The sequence below is a fragment of the Aphelocoma coerulescens genome, chromosome 2 (genome assembly GCF_041296385.1).
Source record: "Aphelocoma coerulescens isolate FSJ_1873_10779 chromosome 2, UR_Acoe_1.0, whole genome shotgun sequence".
NCBI lineage: Eukaryota > Metazoa > Chordata > Aves > Passeriformes > Corvidae > Aphelocoma > Aphelocoma coerulescens.
The window spans coordinates 61,274,707-61,290,806 of NC_091015.1; the positions used below are offsets into that span (position 1 = coordinate 61,274,707).

The 16,100-nt window shown below is 40.4% G+C and overlaps 1 long non-coding RNA gene across 1 annotated transcript; it reads left to right on the plus strand.

Moving 5' to 3' along the window:
• The first annotated feature begins 90 nt into the window (after positions 1–90).
• LOC138106695 (uncharacterized) lies at positions 91–15,322 on the plus strand. Its single transcript, XR_011149070.1, has 3 exons — positions 91–188; positions 13,707–13,923; positions 14,355–15,322. It is a non-coding gene; the product is annotated as an uncharacterized lncRNA (long non-coding RNA).
• Positions 15,323–16,100: the final 778 nt, after the last annotated feature.

Below are 16,100 nucleotides of genomic sequence, written 5' to 3' on the forward strand. Positions count from 1 at the left end.
ACGACATCCCTTCTGCGGAAGAGCGACCTGTTGGAGTGAGTCCAGAGGAGGCCACAAAGATGCCCAGAGGGCTGGAGAACCTCTCCTACAAACACTAAAAGAGTTGGAGCTCTTCAGCCTGGAGAAGAGAAGGTTCTGGGGACACTTTAAAGCAGCCTTCCAGTACCCAGAATGAAGTTATAAGAAAGGTGAGGATGGATTTTTTACTTGTAGCGATGGACCAATGGGCAGTGATTTGAAACTGAAAGAGAGTTAATTTAGATTGGACATGGAAGAAATTTTTTACAGTGAGGTTGGTGAGACACTGAAACCAGGTTTCCCAGGAAGTTGTGGATGCCCTACCCCTCGAATGTTCAAGATTGGCTTAGATGAGGCTTTGAGTAGCCTGGTCTTGTGGAAGGTGTCCCTGCCCATGGAATAATCTTTGAGAGTTCTTCCCAACCTGAATAATTCTGTGGTTCTGTGATTCTATGAGGCACTTTCTCCACCAGCCTGGTGGGTGGGAACAAGAGCTGTGTGTCTAGGCTTAGCCCCCTTTGCCTGTGGGGTAACCTTTGGCATTTCAGAGAAGGGGCCTGGTCCTTCATTTCCTCAGCATGCTTGGTAACAGCCCTGGGACATATACTTGTAAAGGTCTCAGGACAAATCCTAGACTGGAGTGGAGGGGCCAACTCCAGGACTGAGCTCTCATCTCCAGGTGGATAGCGTAGTTATGCTTTGGGTGTTTCCTTCACTACAACCATCTTCTCCTGATCCTTTGAGCCTTGCTTTCTGAGCACTTTGCACCCTTACCACAGCTGGACACTGTATACAGTTGGAGGGAGGCACAACTCTTCTCTGAGTTTAGGCAGTTTGGATGTCTCTTGCCCTTGCTTTGTAGGTAAACTAGCAACTTATTCCTCAGGGGAAAATCAAAATAGATGAAGGGGAGAACTGCCCCATTTCCCTCTGAATGGCAGACCTTTCCCAGTAGCATTTCTGAAGGAGATACACCTCCCACTGTCCTTTTGTGGGCTACTACTAAAAAAACACTAGCATATCCTCACAACTCACAACTCTTCCATTCACCACCTCCCTGTCGTCATAGCATTCAAGCAAGAAACTTGCCATCTCCCAATGCCACGTTGCAGCAAAACGTCATCAGGCAGTTGTTTTTCCATACAGTGAACTTTGGGTGAGTTTTATGAGCGTCTTCCAGCTGGCACCATTAATCATACGTGCTCTCAGGCCCAGGTCATATGCTTTATGTGAGGAGTAACTGTATACAGGTTCCGGCACACTGTATGACATTGTGTACTCAGAGGCAGCCTGCACAAGTCCTTCCTGAGGGACTACTCATTTTGATACTTATTTTTGTCTCTGGTTGATGCCAACCAATCTGAAGCTGTGAGATGAGTTTTTCAGATGAATGCTTACATCTCTAGTTGAATTTGCTAGAAGGTGCCTAAGGGAATGTCACGGCCATCGCTTTGTCCGACAGTGAAGTCTGAATGAGGCAATTATACACAGGTCTCTATATAATCTGAGTTGAAAAGTTATGTTTTCTTACATCTGGCATTTTGAGAAAGACATATTGTACACTGGGTATCTCCTAAGAGGGATCAGCTTGTATTGTCTCAACATAAAAATTCAAAGTCAGGCATCAGTTCAAAAAGGCTCCAATTTATAGAGGTTTGCAGAGGATGGTTTTCAGAGCTGCGTCCTGGCGTATGGCTAACCCTAAACTCCCTTCCCATTCCTAATTTCTGTGTTGCATGACCTAGGAGACAGCATTTTGGAGACACAATGACTCTTCATAGAGAGGATGAAGAAGAGCATAGAAGATGTTTAGGGACATCAAATGAATCTGAATGTCAGTGCTGAGCATGTCTGTGTGCTCTGTGCTGCTGCTATGTTTCCCATCAGGGGTGCTCTGGGAGCCCAGAGACTAGCAGAAATCCTGACAGCACACATTCTGGGAGAACTGATAGAATACTAAGGCATAAATAAAAGTTAGGAAAGAAGTCTGGAGTCTTGCAGCCTAAGACACTACCACCCTTAAAGGCTGACCCTACCAAAACTTTCAGCTGATGGCCCACTATCAAATGTGCCCAGGCAAAAGCAAGCTCTAAAATACACTTCAGTTAATTAGTAACACATACATCACTACTGACTTTAGCTTGAGAACTAATAAAGTGTTAGATTATTTTTTCTTTAAAAATTTTTTTGCTAAGGCAAGAACGGCTAAAAAAAAATTAACAGTTTTTAATCAACAGACAAATTATTAAGAGTGAGATTGAAGCAGCAGTGGGCTGGAGGAAGAGGAAGCTGCCCAGTCTGGAAGCATGTGCTTCCCAGTGCATAGTTTATTATTCAGCCTAGAGAAGGATATGGATATCCCATGCTGTAAAATTCTTTCCAGGCTGACATAAGCTGAAACAGGAAAAATATCTCCTGACCTAGGAATAAACAGTTTCATATTCCATTTCAGTTATATCTCAGCTCCCCTAAGTGATGTCTTCTTTCATTTCCACCTAGCTTCAAGAAACCATCTTCATCCCCAGGGAAAGCCCATTAGCTTTAATGGAGTTCAGGTACAAATGAACTTGGCTCAGCATGTGGCATTTTCTCAGCAAAAGTGCAAGTTGCAGCAGAGCCCCTCAGACCTTGTCTAGGAGAGAAACAAACACTTTCCCTCCACCACGCTGCAGCTTGATGGCGAGGCAGCTTGACACAACAGAGAAACGAGATAAGGCTTTTGTGGGAGGCAAGGTCCCTAGCTAAAAAACCAGCCCCTTCCTTCATGTCCTGATTCTAGTCTCTCTTCAGTTACTGTGTTCAAAGAGCTTAAAACTCCAGAGCTTCCAGAATCTGTGTATAGAAACAAATATATATATTTTTAAATAAAATAAGATCATTTCAGGAGCAGTAACAAAGCTTTATTTTATCTGATTGAGGCTTGCACTGCAGCTGAAATATTCATAATATGCTGCTTCTCTGTGGAATCTTAGGTATTCCTCAATAATATTGCCGTAATTCTCTCAGCAGAGGTTGCCAATATTAACGTATTTCTTTTACTCAGCTACTTCTTTCCTGAAATGTAAAAGTATACATTATTTTTGAGAATGCTACTCCTTTGTCAATTTTTCTTTTTCAAACTGAGTAACAGGTTCCTTGGGGGAACTTATAGTGCATATAGATGCATGCATTTTGTAGACCTTATTTATTTTGAACACTTGAATATTTTAAAATAAATAAAAATTTAACTGGTTGTATTGAACGCTTCCTTGTTTATGTTGAAATAGTTGTGTTGTTTCTAATACTATTGAGAAATACTCAGTTCCACAAGGGCTGTGTGTGAAGCAGGTAACCACTTTATTATGAACAAAGAAATACATTATTTTCATTTGCTTTCCTTTGTGAGCTGCAAATAATTATGTACCTCTAAAATTTTGTTTTTAAAATATCCCACTACCTTCTTCACAGGTGCCATTAAAAATTAGCCACATTTTTAATTGTTTTCTGAACTCTCTATTTTAAGAGTAGGATCACCTCAAACATATTTTGAGGGTTTGGGGTTTTTTATAATTATGTAAATGGCAATAGCCTTTGTCAGTAAGTTAAAGAAAGCCCTTTTAAAGTGCATAAAATACTCAGTAAATGTCTAAAGCCTTTCAAAATCATCACTGCTATCTGTTGAGAACCTACACTAGCATTATTCATTTAAAAACAAGTAGGAGAAATATTCATGAATGCAACAATAGCCAATAAAGACAAACACAATATTATATTTCTTCAGCTTCCGTATCTTGTTCAAAGCAATTTGTTTATCCAGGGTGTGTTTTTTTATCTTACTATCTATCAGTTTACACAAAGGTGTAGTCTCTTGGCAGAATAATAGTTAAATTATAGTCCAACTTCCCAGAATAAAGGCTAATTTTTTTTTCATCACTTGCACCAGTAAATACTCATTGTGATTGACTTTATATGAAACTCTAAAGGGAATATGATTCAGGACTTACTGAAGTTTCAACAAACTACTCCAAATTCAGTAGCATGTTGACACCAGTGCCTCTATCTTCAATAATTCTATTGCAGTAAGACTGTGGAGGTTTAGAGCGATGATCCAGATGTAGCAGCCTTCTTTCCAATGGTAATGTAAGAGTTTATACCTCCTACAACTTACTTTTTTATGGAAGGATATTACTGAGCTAAGCGGCACTGATTTAAAAAAAAATGTGCCTGTTTCATATTTTAGTATTCTAATACATCTATCAATCTTCATTAATATCTGAAAACTGCATGAAGAAGTCACTTTTCCATAGCTACTGACATTAAGTAAACCTCACTGAACTGAAGCAGGATGACTGGTTCCTGGATTATCCTTTGAGACCTCCAAATAAAAGTCCACGGTAGGTGTAGTCACTATATACTGCTACACTGGAAGTCTGTGTCCACTTGAAAGAAAATATAACATATTTAATAGATATGCTAAGAAATGAATGGTGGAGTGGTTCTGTATAAGCTATCCTACCTGGGCTCCCAAAGAACAGCCCCACTGTTACACTCTGTGACTTTCAGGCTTTCTTGATGGAGTCAGATATTTGTCCATCATATTAAACAAATAATTCTATAGCAAACAGTATTTTGAGAAGCAGCAACTACAAGATAAGCATTAGTATTCTGAAGGGCAAAGCTTATTGATTAAACATACTACCCAATTCAACCAGAATAACTGTGTCAATCAGATCAAATGCTTTTTTGTTTAGTTTTCTCAATCAAGAATGAAGTTTTATCCCCTCAGCAAAGATATTAATGCTTTGTGTTAGAGAACTCAGGAGCTAAGAGGGATTATGTTTTTCCTGGTAGATGGATCATTTGTAAATGCAAACTCTTTGTTTGCAGTCCACAGTGAAAGGACAAACGTGTGCTTGCTTGAAGGATTAAGGAAGGTTAAGTTCATTCAGAGTATCGTTACAGGACCAAAGCTCACTGCCAATGAAACATTTAGGCTTTGAATTCCTATTTGGGCTCCTGTTATTGATTTCAGTGGATAGTTGGAAGTCTAAACACATGCTGTTGAATCTACGTGTGGTGTGCACTGCCTCAGACCTGAGCACAGTGAGTATCAAATGCTGTCAAATTTAAGCAGTAACTTTCCAACCTGCTTGCAGATGGTTTGTAAGGAGACTGAAGAAAAAGATTTTCTGGGCAGATGATCAAATTTACCAGGGGAGGAGGACAGGCCTGAATTGTACATATAGGAGACAGGGAGATCAGATGAAGCAACCTGTCTTTGGCCAGGCATAATCAGAGACAGAAAACAAGTAAGATTTTGTCAGGAGGATCTGAAAGCCGCAAGAGGATGAGACAGAGCAGGGTGGGACTCTGAAGAGGAATACATGGCGCAACAGAGCATGGTGAATATAAGCAGTATGGTGCACAAGGCTGGAAATGGACTGAGACAGAGATTCATAGTGGTGATATGTGTACCACTAATGGCCTCCAAGCCAGAGAGAGGTAGTGGTGTGGGGCAGAAAAATGCAATTTGTGTCCTCCCTTGGGAATGTGAGAGCCTGCTCTGGACTCAGAGTAGGGGAAGAGGAGGTAGTGCTTCTCCCATTATGGCCAAGCACACAACCAAGAGCTGCTGCCTGCCCTCACTGAGGTGCAGTAAGCCAGCTGTAATTTATATATAAATATGTAATATACCAATCTGCTTTTTGTTCCAGAGTCTTTATTAGGCTGCACAGTAAACTGCAAATGGAAAAAAGGATGGTCTGGCTGAATGTCTATGTGTCCCCATCAGTGCTTGCTTGCTCCCTGCATTGCTCACCACTAATTTCTTCTGCAGAGAAGCCACTTGGTTTAAAAACATGGTTTTTCTCCCTAAGTGTTAAAATAAAAGGGATGAGGAGAGGAGAGGAAAGGGATGTTGGCAGAGACTAAGAACAAGAACTGATCACTGTTGGGAGTATGTTGTGCATCTGAACACTGTCATTGAGCTCTCTTGGCAATCTGGAGAAAATGCCTGGAAAATGCAATTCCAAGAACATGGTAGCTTAATGGAAATGCAAAGCCATCCCCTGTGGTCTGTGAGGACAAGTCCCCTGGAATGAGATAGCCTGAAGCACTTTATTTTTGCTTTGTCTTATCTCATCTTCCTGTCTGTGCAGCAACCTCTCAACTCTTACAGCGTCCCCCTAGCTAGAGAATTAAAAGTTCTACCAGGTCATTGGTTACCATCTGGAATAATGAAACCTCAGTGATCCAATTTTTCTTATACCACTGTAAATTAGGATTAATTCCACTGAAGTCAATGAGACAAATGTAAAACCAGTGCAAGTGAAGAATCAGGTTTTAGATTTTAGCTTTAATCAAACGAAAAGATGAAGTTGCCTAATAAGAGTTTTCTTTCTTCATTTAAAATAGTAACCATTTGCTGTTGGTTTTTTTCCCCTTCAGTGTAAATTTATCTGTAGCATTTCTCCACTGCTAGAGCTTAGATATTTCAATGTGAAAAATAGCATCCCATTAAATAAAGATGGAAAAATGCATCAATGGTCTGGGAATTACAGGCAATGGGTTTATTAACTAATGTCCCCCAAGCAATCTCAATTTTCTCATATTGTAATGAGATGGCAAGAGGATTAAGCTGTTGCTGTACTGAAAAAAAATCAACACTAAATATATTCTAGAAATCACAAGGGATAAAATGCAACTGATGTCAGAATGACAAGAAATCCTGACAATACTGATAGGGCATCTGACCTGTAAAACAAATAATTTTCAGTGATGGAAAATACTAGGGCTGTTAAAAGAACTGTGCAATGGTGTTGTTCACTTAGTATGTTGTAGCAACCTCAGAGAGCCTCATGAGGTCAATTATTAAAAGAAAAATTATTTAACCTTTCATCAGCCTTCTTGGAGATGTGCTATCTCCATCTATAGTCACACACACACACCCACACCCACACCCACACACACACCCCATGGCTAGTCAGGGAATATTTATCTTACTGGTACCCCCAGTGCCATCTCCATCCACCTTCTCCTGTGTTTTACTACTGCTAATTCTATCACCTCCACTACCACAGTTGCATACAAAACCAAAAGAGGGGATCAAGCCTATCTCCTGCCTTCCTGAAAGTTCCTCAGGGATTTAAACAGAGAACAGAAAGTTGGTGGGAGTAGATCACTAACCTTTCCTTCTCACTTGAGTGATGGTCTGTCTGCAAGTGTGCCTACAGGGTGACCCTAAGCCCTTCAATAATAAAAAGCTTCTAACTACTAACCAAAGTTATAAAGCAGTCTTGATAGCATAGCTTAAATAAAAATTTAGGGCAGACAGATCTGCAAAGCTGGCTGGCATATACAGCATGAGGTATAGCAGAGTCATGACTCCTGTTCTTTAAACTCTGTACAGGGTTGTCCACCATATGCTCATGTGAGGTGATGAACTGACAGGCAAGGAAATTTTCAGGAGAGATGATGAGTCAAGGAAGGCAAATGTGGAATACAGGAGGTTGAATGTAGGCTTTGTCCCTTGGGCAGGGTTTTCAAGCGCTTGTCTCAGAGTTAAGTTTCATAGTGCTAAACCATTCAAGCACAAAATGCAGCACTGATATGAGTGCTGGCATCTGAATAGGTCTTGCTGTCTAAATGGATCCTGAGAGGCTGTGGACAAGAAAGCTTTGGGTTTGCTGGAATATAAACAGTGAGGTAATTTCTATGTCAAGAGTGAAGAAAGAAGCCCAAAGAATTATAGATTCAATAGGTGTAAGATCTCTTCAGTGGAAATACTAGATAGTAGGATTTTTTACCCTTAAAAGGAATAAATAACGCCAACCATCTGCTATAACTTCTTCAGGAAACTTGAGGACCACAGCCAAGAATTTCTCCCTGGCAATAGTGCAAAAGGGAGCATGTGTGCAGGCACTGAAGCTTGTAAGGCCCTGCATGAGGAAACTACCTTGGTTTTCTTTAAGTGTGCATACTGCTTATCACATAAATCAAGATAATTCCTTCAGCTGAGAAGCACCAGCTCACTAACTCTAGATGCACTCTGGCAGTCCAGTTCACTGTGTAAATCTAAATGTAAGGACTTAGTAAACAACAAAGTCTGTTGAAGTCAGTGATTTATTTTTCACTTGGCCTTAACAAGCGGCTAATGCTATTCAGCACAGACAAACATCTCACACCTACCTAAACTCCACTACAGCATTTATTATCTCAGACACTCCTTCCTGGCTGTTCTGAACCACTGCAGTGTGCTCTGCATTGTTAAATAACTTTCAAGCTGTTCTAGTTTCACCTGTGTTAGATTTTTCACCAGCACAACTTGCCTTATGTTAGCACACATTTTCCTGACCCTCAGTCAATTTCAAGTCCTCTCATTAAAATCTCTATTTGTGCTCCCATACCCATCTCTTGTAATGCTCCCTCTTCCAGCTAGCCCAGATTGAGAAACCCTTCTATGAGCATGCTTCAGGGTGTCTTTATGTCTTAGGAAAGAAGACTTGGATTTTCGAGGATTGCTGATATTGAAGAAGAGGAAATGTGTGTTCATCTCTAGAAACCAAGCGCCTTCTGGAACACAGGGGACAGAACGTGGTGGGGGTAAATAGCACTGCTAGGATACAGGGATGGAAACAAAATGGTCCTACCAAAAGCCAAGGGAAGCTGATTATCTTACCAGGCACTCTGTAGCAACCACTCTTACACAATGCTGGATGCTCAGAGGGGCAAGTTTCTTATTAGTGCTTTTCTCTGATAAAAGAACTACATGGCATTCACATAGAGATATGCCAGGAGCATAAACTGGTGGGACACTTGAGACAGAAACCCAAGATGATACAAAATGCACGGAGAAGCAGAAACTTTCTTCTGCAGCCACACAGAAATGGTACAAACACAAGATTGGTTCCTCCAAAAGAAAAAGCAAGAAAAACTGTTTCCCTGCTCATTGTCACAAGTCTTTCCATCCTCAGTTATCCCATCCCTTTCTCCCTACTCTCTTTTCAAAATATCAACTGACTATACGCAAGGAAGGAAGAAAACAGCAGATCTGAAGTGTCCCAATATACCTTTAACATGGCATCTGTAACGCAGCCATAGCCCCAAAAATAACAAAACCATTCCACGATCAATGCAAAAATGAGTCCCAGGTGCATTTTTTGAGCAATAAGTTGAATTCTTAGTAACAAACAGCAAAGGATGCAAAAGAGCAGAAAATAGGTTTAAAACAATAACAGTTTACACAATGGAAAATGGATCCAAAAGAGAGTCTCTTTGGGCCGCAGCTGTGTTAAAAATTGGCTTTATAAGAAAGAGTTATGGTCTGATACAGAGTTGTGGGGAATTGCTGCCACATATTGGAGAAGTGTTGGCATCCTGCAGCTCGGCATAACAATCACTACACACCCATCCATTAGATATTGGTGTGACAGACAGCTGGATATCAACAAGCCAAAGAGCAATGCAGCTTTTACCAGTGGAGCCAACCACTCAGCTTACCATGCACACAGCAGAGCCATACGCAGCATCAAATGGCAACGTCAACATCAATTATTTACTAATTATTATCTATGCATTATTGTTAATAGGCCTTGCTTTGACATTTGCAGGGATTCTGCCTGCAAAGAGTGATGCAGTTCCCAGGGTGAAGTGCTTCTGGGCTCCATTCAGGATAAATATCCATTATCCTCTTGTCCTTTTAGTAGTGATGAGAGGTATTTACAGGAACAATAGGACTGACAGGAGACAATATCCTTCTTTAGGAGACATTAGTCTGATTTTCATGGTACAAAAAAGCCCCACAGGTTTAAGGGCAAGCATAAGAAGTCTGAGCCAGATGGTATTCCAGCAGTAGCTCAGCATCACAGTATTTGCACTGTGCCTAGAGTCAGACTTAAGATGCTTTTGGAAGATGAGGCTGGTAACATTAATCACCCTTCAGATGTCTGCTGTATTCATAGCTCATTGACAGAGACCTTGGGCCTGTGCTAAGATACAGTGAGCAAGTTATCCACTTCTTGCAATCTCTAAAGCTTAGGATAAGATTTTTTTAATCTTTTTTTTATCTTGAGAGATCCCAGTATAGACAGTCTTAAGAAGGTAGAAATATCCTTGCTGTCAGTACGCACTATTACTTTATTACCAGCTAGATTCATATGCATTTCAAATGAAATGTGAAATCTCATAGCTAAAAATAAAACAAAATTATTATATTTCTAGTTGAAGTAGCTGATAATTTGGTCTTGTTGCATCCTAGCAGGATATAATCAGATCTGCAATTATAACAGTGTAAACCAAGTAGCTCTAATAACTGTCTTTTCATGCAGCCATTCATACTGAAACAAATTAAGACAAACACAGCATGTTACAGCACCTTTTTCAGACCACTAGACCATCCTAATCTAATTTATGCTGGTAACCTTTAATTTTAACTAGGTCAGTTCACTCTCTGAAACCATGGAGAAAAGTAACCTGACAATGCAAAATTATTAAGTATTGGAAACAGTACAAATCTGAAATTGTATGTAAGAGCAGAACGTTGCTCGAATAAAGGTAGCCAAATTGTGTGAAGCTGCCACAGGAAAAAGAAACTCGTTCTAGAAAGAAAAAGGGAATTACTTGCATTGGGTGAGATCCAGCAAGCTATTGAACTCAGCAGGGGATCTTTGTCTTGATTTCAGCAGGCTTTGGCTTGGAGCCATTGTTTCTCACAGTTCAGAGAATCAATTTGGTTCTTTGACTCTTGAGACTGAATTGAACAAGTAATACTTATTTTGATAATCTGGAAACCCTGCTTGACTGACTCGAGGATGTTTAGAACAACTGTGTGCAGCCCACCTCTACTGCTGGCTTTGTTGATCTTTACTGAGTTGGGATCCCCAAGAACTCTTCACTCCTTCTGCTGCCCCCTGCTCTCTGAGATGGGTGGAAGGGTAAGGTACCTGATGCTGCTTGTTCCAGAGACTCTCTGGAGCTAATACTTATTTAAATATTGCTAACTTTCAGATTTTAATTAAATCAAATGTCAGTGGAATCGTATTGTTTTCGGCTGGTTAGATTTTAATGATGTTTTAAACTGATCCTTCACTTTAATGAAATAACTATATAATGCAGGGATGTGTGGTACTATTCATCTGAATTAATAACATGATCATTTTTTGTGCTGTCATTTGTTGCCGAAGAGGAAGAATATCAAGCAGCTTTCAGTCTGCAGATAAATGAGGCAAAATTCTCCCTGTTTGTGTTCACTGATATGCACTCTCCCTTACAGACCATGTCTTACCTACCGTGACTATTCTCCTTCACACATCTTACACCCAAAACTCATGGAGTCTGTTTTGTTTCTGGCTGAAGAAGCCAAGTTAGCTTTGTGAGGGCAGATGACCATTGCCTGACTACTTGAAGCAATGCAAGCAGAGTTTAGAAAGCTTACTTAGTTACAAGGAATGAAACATTAAAGCTTTCTGTTGCGGGCAGTCAACAAAAATGAATTTCAAGAAGCTTTGTGAATTAGGCGAGTTAGTTAGGATGAAAAGCTGTTTAAAGGAAGTGGGCATTTAATGCTGACATGAAAGGACAGGTCAACAGGTAAAGAAGAGGAGATGGCAGCAGTGTTTTACCTGGTGGCATTTTTTCAAGGGCCTCTGTACTTCATTTAGGCTTTCATCCTTTTTCTGTAATTATCCTGTGTGCAGCGAAGTAATTAGAAAGATGTTTTGTGCTTTGGTGTGGCTTTGTAAGGTGTTCAGCTCCTGCAACAGTACTGTCTCTGTGAGGGGTATACACTTTCCAGAGAAATTATGTAGAAACCACATGAGGGGCACCCAAGGGAAAATTTCCCCTTGTCCTGGCAGCCTCACACAATATGTGTCACACTTTTTTAGATTTTCATCTCTAACAAGGAAAGAGAGTCATGGAAAAATAGACAGTTTTGCAGTCTGGGTACACATGGAAAGCCCTGTTTCCTCATTTCACCTGAATGTGGTCAGCCACTCTGTATAGGTATCACGGGGATATACCTGAGGGATCAGATTTCTTCCTGACACCAAGCAGAAGTATTCTCAATCTAGTCTTATTACAACACTGTATACAAAGATTGCTTTCCAGAGCAAAGCAGAAAAAATTGCCTCCTCTAGTGTGCTTGGCCTAACAACTGATTACCACTCCATCAGTGCTGAGACCAAGAAATTCTCTCTACTCCCTCTCGAGGTCATGCCTTCCTTGCCCTTTTTACTCCATCACACTCACCTGTAGCCAGTCATCCTCAGCCCTAGGCAGCTTTGGTTAAGCTGGAATATGTTTTTAGCCCATATTCTCCCAGTCTCTGCTGTTTTACTGCACAAAGGGACTTATTTGGCCTGAAAGAGGCCTCAGGATCTAAGGTCTCCATTGCCACCTCTACATACAGCACCCCACATTGGCCCCAAAGGAGGCAAATGAAGCTGCAACTCCTACACCTTAAACATCAGCAGACCCACTGGCAGTCCTTATGGGTCTTCAGGGTGCATTACCCACCCAAATGAAGGAGCTCTCAAGACAACTGTCAGGTTTGGCATGGCTTCATACATCATGCATCGACCAGAAGTCATTTATCTGTTTGTATGCCTTGGTTTATCAATGTGTATTGGCTACAACCATTAATGTAAAAGGGATCTCCTGAGTCATCAAACCTAGTTTCTTGCTATTTCAAGAATCCCACTCAGTTCAACCATAAATTTACCAAAAGACATTCTTTCCTCTAATCAAATTACGTTGAAAACGGGGAAGAAATTGTAATTTTAAAACCCTATACAAACTCATCACTCAATGTTTGTCTGCTAGGAAAGTCACCTCAAATCTTAATTATCTTTCAAAACAAATACCCTGCAACTTTTTTGCCATTTTACCAGCCTGTGTTTCAGCCAAGGTGGGGATTAATGGGCTGTAGTCCACAGTCCAGAATATACCTGTGTTAGCACTACCCAGTATGTTAGAGCAGTTACATGTAATCTTGCTTCAGATAACTGAGAGGAGGTGTCTTTCTAGGGTTCTTCATCCACATCCAGTATTTTCAGGGTTTCTTTCAGGATTTTTTTTCAGGATTCACTGAGAGAATTCCTTATTATCATGCCTCCTTTCAACCTGAGCTGCCATCACTGCATTATCAGTTTTTATTTGCAGGAAGCTGAAACATTTTCCATTCTCTGGAAATGTTTGAGGTCTTGCATTGAAATTTCCCACAGTCTGTCAAGTATTTTTTTCCCTAAAATCTTCACCCAGTAGTCTGAAATGTAAGTAAGCTAAAATGGAAACTTTCTCAAGAGGATTTTTTTCACTCTGGTAGATTCTGGTTCCCATCTTTTATAACCCATTACAATGTTTTTTTTGCAATATTGGCAAAGGTCTGGTGATGTGAGAAGATGTGAGCCCTGTGTGTATATGCTGTGAGTATCTGGGGAGTTGGCCCAGTTTGTGCATTTTTGCATTTTTTTCTAATGGTAGAAAGTCTCTCTTTACTGATCATGTATGATATGCAACTTTTACTGTCCCAGCTCTCACATTTCTGATCTCATTTTCAGAACAATGCCATTACTTTTTTCCACCATTTGTAAATATATCTATTCCTACTCCCAGCTGTAGCATGTTCTAGGATATAGGTAGAAAGAGAGCATTTTGGTTCTGTTGTGCAGCTGTTGACAATGTCCCCTTAAGGACCATTCTTGTATTTTTAGAAACTGATCAGACTGTTGAGCTTGGAAGGAAGAACCAAAAACTGCTCTGGATGCTGGAAAGAAGCAGAGACCCAACTGAAGTGTCAAAGCATGGGTGAATCAGGATATGACAGAGAGAAGTGGAGGAACTTGCAAAAATTTCCTAAGAGGATGGAGAAAAGTGGATGAGCAATGAAGCAGGAGGAGGCCATGTTCCAGAAAGCCAAGAGTAGCCCTTGTAAGTGTATTTTGAATGTACATTTTTTATGGTTCCAAGTGCATATAACCATCAAACTCTTGAAGTAGAGGGAAATAAGTGCCAAGAATACTCATTATCTTTATTTCAACTTCTTATTTGACAATCATTTACTGTCTGCTTCTCAGTTATCCTCTCTCCCATATTTTTCCAGTAATGGTGTGAAAGGAAGAGCGCAATCAGCCTAAGCCATTTTTATGAACTGACTTGTTCAGTCATTTTCCTTTGGCTAACCAACAAGAAATAGATATATGCTTGCAAATCCATCTGGTAGGAATCTGCACTGAACTTCATGACACCTGGGTGGGAAGCTTAGAGGCTTAATAAAGTACTTCGTAGTTACATACATTTCAAGAAGTTCTAACATCAGCCATAGGAGTCTCTAAAATTAAATCCTATTCTTTCTCTTTCAGTTCCTGATGACCAGAAGTGGTGGGTAGCCACACAGATAATCCAGATGTCTTTCTGACACACTTTTGACTGAGCAGCATTTTTGTTAACTCAGCAAGTTTATGCCCTTAGATCTGGGGAAAGGAGAAGGAGAGGAAAAAAGCATGACTTTAATGGTTCAGTAAGAACCAGTGATAGAACTGGTATGACACATTTCTGTCCTTAGCTGAGCATTATGAAGTTCCACTCACTTCAATTTATATTCTGGATTAGCCCAAAATGGCCTCTTGATGGGAGCTTTCCCCCTTTTAAAGGCTGCAATATTATTTTTCCTCTTAATGCCCTACATCTGGTTGCATGAAAAGAGGAATTCATCATGTGAACAACTGGATGCCATTTCCCACATGGTGTAAAAAATTAATAGTTTGAAGGTGCTAGAGGGCTTGTCCCTGCCTGATTAATTTTTTGAGTCACCCCATAAATTAGTTCTTAAGAAATTAAATGCCATTGTCCATCATCCCTGGGAGATAATCCATAGCTGATCTGGACAGAGGAGCAAAGGAGAAAGATCGAGAGTCATCTGTCCATATCAAAATCATATCTTAACAACTTTCTTGTGTTTGAATTCACTGAAATTTCAACTATAATTCATCTGAGACACCTCCAAGATACTTTTGTCTCCTATTGTTGTTAGAGGAGATGATTAATGAATCTCGGCTTGTTATGTAAAAGTGAATAAAGCATTTGTTTCCTGACTTATGTAAGGAGCAAGGGAGCTATCATAACTTGCCACAAACCATATGGTTCTCAAGTGCATTTCTATCTCGTACATTTTTCACTTTTAATGAAGTCCAGATCAACTGTTTGTCTGTCAAATGTTTTTGCTCACTTGACACAGGCCTACAGTTCTAGTGCAATTTCCTTTTTTTAAGCAGATTCAAAATCCCCAGTCACTCTTTCCCCTTGCAAATAAATAGGTTGTTTGTTTCTAGTTCTCTTAGTATTGTCACATTAATCTAAGTGTGTAAGTAAGACTCCAAAACTCCTGTGCATTTCATGGCTCCAAGTTCTAGCCAGGTTGCTATCAAGTTTATTAGCTGCCTCAGCTTAAGCAAGACCTTACTTTCTGTCTCTGTCCCATTTTCCACATTATTTTGAAGGACTTTTCCCTAAGTGCTTGTGATGCTTATTCCAGGATTACTTTATATTTCAAGCAATCCTCCTGACTGTGACTAATTTTGTCACAGTAGAAGCATTTACCTCAATTTCTTCTTTCTATTTTTTCTGAGTGCCAGCTTCCTGGTTTTAACCAATTTTAACACTTCTTTCCAGCTGCCTCAAGCACCATAAAACAAATGAGAATCCCTCTTTTCCACCCAGCTTGGCACAGCCCTGTGCTTACAGTGTTGGCTGTAATGAGGTCCCATACTCCTTACTCTTACAGGAGTTTCCTCTTCTCTTGCCAGTGCAAATACTGTGATGAATATCCCAGGCTTCTAAAACCAAACTTGTCTTGACTCCCACGCTGAGCTCTACAGCCTGTCTCCAGCTACATTTGCCTGTTAAACTACACACAATCGCTCTGTCACTCCCTAGGCCGATACACCTCAGGCTGGCCTGAAACTGCCCCACTCATCCCTGTACAGAAAAGAGCCAGCTGTGTCCCACTGTAAGATGTACTGCTAAAGGCACAGTCAAACACTCAAAAAGGTCCCCTCAGAGGCCAAAGCCCCGGGCATCTCTCCCAGACCATGTATTTGGTGCTGTTG